Source organism: Brassica oleracea, unplaced genomic scaffold, assembly GCF_000695525.1.
Source record: "Brassica oleracea var. oleracea cultivar TO1000 unplaced genomic scaffold, BOL UnpScaffold00847, whole genome shotgun sequence".
NCBI lineage: Eukaryota > Viridiplantae > Streptophyta > Magnoliopsida > Brassicales > Brassicaceae > Brassica > Brassica oleracea.
In genome coordinates, this window is record NW_013617477.1 from 58,848 (window position 1) to 66,058 (window position 7,211).

Here is a 7,211-nt window from a genome sequence, read left to right on the forward strand (position 1 = left end):
AGATGGTGTTGTTGCTGATCGTCTCCAAAAAAGCTTCCACACGCTTAATTTCTGTATTCACAGACTCTAGTAACATGTCTAACTAAAACCTGAAACCATATTAGGAAATTAATAGATCAGATGGAATTAAAATTTGTTTGGGAAATAGATTGTTAGGCAAAAAACAAACACATGTATTAACATAAATTTCAAAAACTTAGTTAAATTACAAGGAAAGACTCAATCGGATAAAAACATTCATGATCTCACAAATGTTATTGGAATATTCCTAATCTAGATATAGTAAGAATTTCGAGGAATCTAATATGTATGAGTTAAACATCCTCACTCTTGTGTAATAGATACCCAGTCATCAGTATATACCGTTTCACATAGTGTGTTTCTGTAGTTTGGAATCTGAATAGGATACTGTACATGAGAAATCAAATTATATGTTATACAGCACAAACTGAAGTATCGTAGATAATGTTTCAGAGGCTGACGTCATCTGGCATATATAACTACCACCGTTACCTTCATAATTGACAGAAGCTTGGGCTGTGGAAATTTTCTTCAGATTTTCGACGCTCGTGTAGCTCTAACCTGTCATCTCAACTAACCACTATCCATTTTATCTGAGTTACAACCAAATATTTTTTTTTAACAACAAATGAGTCTTCTTGTCGTCTTAACAATCACAAGTTAACAAAAAAAATAATTAAAAATCAGTCTTTGATCCATAAAGCACACAACTTTCTTATGTACATAACCAAAAATAGTAGAAAGCTGAGCAATACCAACACCATCGAGCGTAGACGGTACCACCAGCTTCTCCTAAAATCTCTGTTCAACACCTAGACTCATATTCTCTTTTTATTACTTGTTTGATTTTTTAGATAAAAAGTAACTTTTTTAATAAATGTGTTTTACCTAAAAAATTTTATATTTAGAATCTTATATTTAGAAACAGATGGAGTATTACTTTTTTATGATTTATAAAACAATAGTTTACCTCTGTTACTATTAGAGATGTCAAACAGGTTTACCCATCCTGTCCCGAACCGCGGCGGGTTAGTCATCGAGTGGGTCACAGCGGACCTGTTCCGCGCGGACTGCGGTCCTCAAAATGCCGGCCCAAACCCGTATCGCAAAACATATAGGCCTTCGCAGGCCGTCCCGCGGGATGCCTCCTTATCAAACCGCCTACTACAGCTTCCTTCATAAATGTTCAAGTTGAAGAGTTGTGTAAGAGAGTTGAAGAGAGCCCATTAAGATTCACTAAAGCCTTATCAAAATCAATGCCATAAACCTATGTTTGTGCTTGCGTTCTTGAGTTAAAAGTTTTTTTTTGTTATCAGCCTAAGATTTTATTAAGTTTGAATCTGATTGAGTTGTTGTCTTTGTAATAACTTGGCTCAAGTGTATGTTTTCATCAAACCATCTCTCTTTGTAATTCTTTGGATTTAAAAAAAAATCGTGAATCACTTCGTCAAATTATACAAGTGACATGATATACAATTAACTTTTCCCCTAAACAATATCATTGTAACCAAATTTAATTTAAGAAAAACACCTGAGAACAAAACCAATCAACTTAAACAAGAAATCCATATTGTAATAAAGAAATTCATAGTTGTGTGTAATAAAAAGAGAAAACCAAATCAAAACACCACCAGAGCTTGAATCGTCATCGCTGGAGCTAGAGTCGTCATCGCCAGATCTCGAATCATCATCACCGGAGCTCGAATCATCATCGCCGGAACTCCTTATGTTTTATGGGGAAAAGTCACAAGAATCGTTTTCTTCTCACTCCCTCTCTCTCTCTCTTTCGTTTTTTTAGGTAAAATAAGAAATGAAAAAAAAAATGCGGGTCCATGTAATCCTGCATGACCCGTTTCGGTCCATCCCGCAAAAGGCCCAGTCCCGCAAAGACCTGTTCCGCGAGGCCCGCAAATTTGCGGACCTAGAAAACCTCGTCTCAGTACCGTCCCGCTACGGTCCTTTACGGAATAGGCCTGCGGTTCAAGTCCATGAATGTCATCTCTAGTTACTGTTATTTTACATTTTTAGTTATTATAAATTGTTTTATATCTATCTAAACTATTAAAATTGAAGTACAATTAGTATTTAATCCTGATTTTTTTAGTAATTACCGTCTAATGCCATTAGCCTTAAACACGGTCGTTTTATAACTATATACTAAACCAGCATAATCTCATGAAGTCTGATTCGTCTTTCTGGTCATCGGTTTATCTTTTCCGTTTGGGGATTGTGTTGGCTTTTAATAAAATCTTATCTCTTAGAGATCGACTCTTTTTTTTATTTATGATCAAATCGTTTGGTGCTTTGTTTTCTATATTAAGTTGTTGATTTGATCGGTTGTTTAGTTTATGTCGTATTTGATTGACAAAAGTAAAGGATATAGATGAAGAATCATTCAACTTCAAAGATGAATTGCTTGAAGGGAGGAGCTGGACAAAGGCGTTCAAAGAGCACCGGTGAAGTCAGAATTACGAAGACGGCGTGTTAGTGAAGCCGTGATCTTCCAGCAATGTTACTGTTCAATTGGGCTTATATTGGACTTTGAGCATTATGTTTGAATGTAATCGTTGATGGACTTTTCTATCAATAGATAACCATAATTTATATGTAACCGATTTTAGATATTCGAAAAAGGAATATTATTTTACACTTCCTCTCTCCCATATGTTTGTATATAGTGGGGCTTATTGAATCAATTTTTTTAGAAAATTCAAGGTTTGAATAAATAAAAAAAAATCCGAAATTTGAGTAAATCCTAGAAAGATTTGTTACAGATTTTAAGGTTTTTTTTTTTAAAAAAAGAAATTTCAGTATTCTTGATTTTTTTTTTAAATTTAAATATTTATTTAAATAAAATATTTATTTTAAAATTACTATAATTTGTCATTTTATCGTTTTATGAAATATTATAATTTATATATTTTTTTTTAAGTTTCAAATACCATAATAAAAGTTGGTATTTTGATTCATTGTCATTCCACTATAAAATATTATACAAATGAGATTTTATTGGCAAAATACCATAAGTTGATATTTTAATTTTGGTTTAGCACATATCGTATATTACTAATCTAATTCATTAACTTAAATTATTAACTAATTAAAATTTTCAAAAAGCTAAACTTATTTTTTAATGTTTTTGTCTAAACCTGTCTTTATTTTAAAAAATCTCAATATCAACTTTGAACTTTATATATAACTTCAAATCAAAATATAGAAGTATTCTTATTACTCTATTATGTTATGTTTTAATGTTTACTAAAATAAAATGAATAAAAACATTAACCCACAAAAAGATATACATAAACTCATAACTTATAAAGCTTAGAAGCTAAACACATTGAACAAAATAAACAAATGTCAAAACTGAATAACATGTTAATACTAAAACGCTAAAAAATATAATAAAAAAACAAATATCGATCGAACTCTAATATACATTATTATATAATCCTCTTAAAACATGTAATCTTTATAGATAGAAATGTTATCTTCTTTGATATTAGTCATATTATTTTAGTTTAAACTGAAAATAAATTGCACTATTTTCATCAATATTTCGCAATAATATCAACGAAAATGAAAATCCAACAAAACTACTAATAGCAACAAAACAGAGTAAGGAATCACGAAAATAAAAAGGGAAACAATCATAACGTTTATCAAACATTTATCCTATTTAACTCTCACACTCCAACAAGCTACTACATATCTTCAAGAAACACTATAACCAAACAAAATACTGAACTTTATAATCAAAAGATCGATGTTCATTGGGTTAATACGCGTTCTCTTGTACGATCCACTTGCTAGTAATATCACTGGATTGTGATATCTCCAATATCTGAGAGATCCCAGAGATCATCACTTCGACAACAAGTCACGTTATCTTAAAAGTCCCATTCAAGCAACTCCTCATCAATACCGAACCCAACTTCTGAAGTATCACAGAGACCAACCCACCAATCTGTACCACCATTTTCATTTGAACTCGAACTCAAAACACTTTTGTCTCTTTTGTTTTCCACACTCGCGTCATGATCAGTCACTTTGTTCCCAAGATTCTCTTTATCTTTCGTAACCAAATCCACACGACAACTACTATTGTCCCCACTCTCATTCTGACCGGACTCATCATGATTCACTTCAATCACAGCCTCTTCATTAGAACATTCCCAGACTAAGCTATTCATGAACCGCTCCATCTCACCATCCAACCACTCGTATGGCTCCAAAGACTCTCCTTCGAAGTTACCATTAATGTGCCCTATATCAGTGTTCTCACTATCTAAGTCTTTCGATTGTGGTAAACATTGCAAGGCCATCACCATTTGCTTGTGTTTCTTCATGGATGACCTACTAGTTCTTCCCTTCTTCTTTTTGGTATTGTTATCGTTATTCACTCCATAGGAGTAGATTTTGCGGCTGAGATGTGAGTTCCAATAATTTTTAATTTCGTTGTCTGTTCTTCCGGGTAGTTGTTTTGCAATAAGCGACCAACTACACACACAAACGAAAATATATGCACAATCACACACATGAGACGATTAATATAAATTTCTGAAATCAGTTAAATTACATATTCTGTCACAATGGCTTTTAACTAATACTCCGATGTTTCATAATATAATAAGTATCATTTTAGCTTTTTTTTTCTTGTTACACAAAAAATGTCACTTTACAATTTCAATGCAAATTATACTCACTTTCAGCTAAAAATTAATTGCAAACTGCATTGCTTTTATAAATAATTTTATTTATCTCAAATATTAATTAATAACAACTTACATATATTTCCGATACTTTCTTAGTCTGTGTGAAAAGTGTCAAAGTGACACTTATTCAGAAACGGATGGAGTATATAATACTATACATATATGGAATGTGTTGTGAACAAGAGTGAAAATCGTGTGTCTCTTGTCTCTTTATTTCTGAATCAAAGTGTTCCCTTATATAGGGGTTACAAGAATCAGATAAAAAGAAAGTATACAAATCATTATCCTAAAGAGAAAAGGAAAACATCTTAAAGATAAACATGAAAGGATAAATGGAAACTCTCCTAATGCTAGAGGCGGCCGACTCTCTCTCCTATTGGGCCGCCGACTCTCTCTCTCTCTATGGGCCACGGTCCTGGCCATTTGGTTCCTAGCAATCCACATTGTTCATAACACTCCCCCTTGGATGCTAGAACCATATGGGCTCGTATCATGCACGATGTTGCCTCGTTAAAACCTCACTAGGAAAACCAAAAACCCAAGGTGGGAAAAAATGGAAACCATAGACAGGAAAAAGAGTACAACGCATGACACTCCCCCTGATGAAGGCATCACTGCAGATCCTTCAGCCGGCGCATGCCTATCTGATGAACCAGCTTCCTGAATGTTGAGGTTGGCAGAGACTTGGTGAAAAGGTCGGCTGAGTTGTCGCTGGATCGGACTTGGACTACTTGAACCTCCTTTGCCTTCTGCAAGTCGTGGGTGAAAAAGAACTTGGGCAGGATGTGCTTGGTCCTGTCTCCCTTGATGTATCCTTCCTTGAGCTGAGCAATGCACGCTGCATTGTCCTCGTAGATGATCATTGGCTCCTCTTTCTCTTGTCCCACGGCCAGACCACTCTCTACGATGTAGCAACTAAGGTTTGCTTTGTTGAACGCCAGCATATTGCGGCTCCACTATGCGTAAACACATATCCTGTCTGAGATCTAGCCTGGTGTGGATCAGATAAGTATCCAGCATCTGCATACCCGACCATGTTCTCTCCTGGCCGGTTGGTATAGAACAAACCAAGGTCTTTTGTTCCTTTCAGATATCTGAACAGATGCTTCACACCATTCCAATGCCTTAAGGTCGGACATGATCCAAATCTGGATAGTAAACTCACGGCAAAGCTTATGTCCGGTCTAGTATGACTAGCTAAATACATTAAGGCTCCAATGGCACTTAAGTAAGGCATGTCCGGTCCGAGTGCTTCCTCGTCCGGTTTCTTAGGTCCGAATGGATCCTTCTCAAGGTCTAAGGACCTCACGACCATAGGACACGGTAAGGGGTGTGCCTGGTCCATATTGAATTGCTTGAGTATCTTTTCTGTATAAGTTTCTTGATGCACAAGGATGCCATTTGCTTTATACTCAAACTGTAATCCCAAACAGAACTTAGTTTTCCCTAAGTCTTTCATTTCGAATTCTTTCTTTAGACATTCGACGGTTTGGGAAATTTCTCCAGAGGTTCCTATTATGTTCAGGTCGTCCACGTAGACAGATATTATAACATAGCCCTTTCTGTCAAATTTCTTTATGAATATACATGGACTTATTGGATCGTTCTTATAACCCTCTTTGGTTAGGTACTCGGATAGCCGGTTATACCACATTCGACCTGACTGTTTTAAGCCATATAAAGCTTTGTTCAGCTTAATGCAATGTTGTTCTCGAGAACCTTTCTTATCTTTGAGCTCAATACCCTCTGGAACTCTCATATGTATTTCATTGTCCAGTGGTCCGTACAGGTATGCTGTAACTACATCCATTAGGCGCAAATCAATGCTCTCTCTCACGGCCAGACTGATTAAGTATCTCAATGTAGTCGCATCCACCACAGGGGAATAAGTTTCCTCAAAGTCTATTCCTGGTCTTTGCGAGAATCCTTGTGCTACAAGCCGTGCTTTGTATCTCACTACTTCTCCTTTCTCATTTCTCTTCCTTACAAAGACCCATTTGTATCCCACTGGTTTGACATCTCTAGGTGTCAAGATTATAGGGCCAAAAACGCCTCTCTTTCTTAATGACTCTAACTCCACGTTTATAGCTTGTTTCCATTTGATCCAATCCGATCTTAGCATGCATTCTTGTATGGACGTGGGTTCTAGATCCTCATCTTTATCCATGATCTCAAGTGCTACCTTGTATGCAAATAAATCATCAACGTTGATATCTTTTCTGTTCCATTGTTTTCCAGACATTACATGGTTTATAGAGATCTCTTGATTGTCCGGTTCTGGTGTCCCGTGAAGTCCAGCGTCCCGGACCTCACTTGGAGGAACGGCCAGATCATCGGGTGTGGTCGGTACACTCAGCTCAACCGTCATGGTTGGCTCGACCGATCCATCTATGTCCTGGACGGTTTCCTTGATGCTCTCGGATCCAGCACCTTTCTTGGATTTCCGAGGCTGTTTGTCTTTGGAACCAATTGGTC

General features: G+C 36.0%; 1 pseudogene; it reads right to left on the reverse strand.

Moving 5' to 3' along the window:
- Positions 1 to 3,839: 3,839 nt before the first annotated feature.
- LOC106320193 overlaps positions 3,840 to 7,211 on the reverse strand; it is a 6,206-nt pseudogene continuing 2,834 nt past the window's right edge.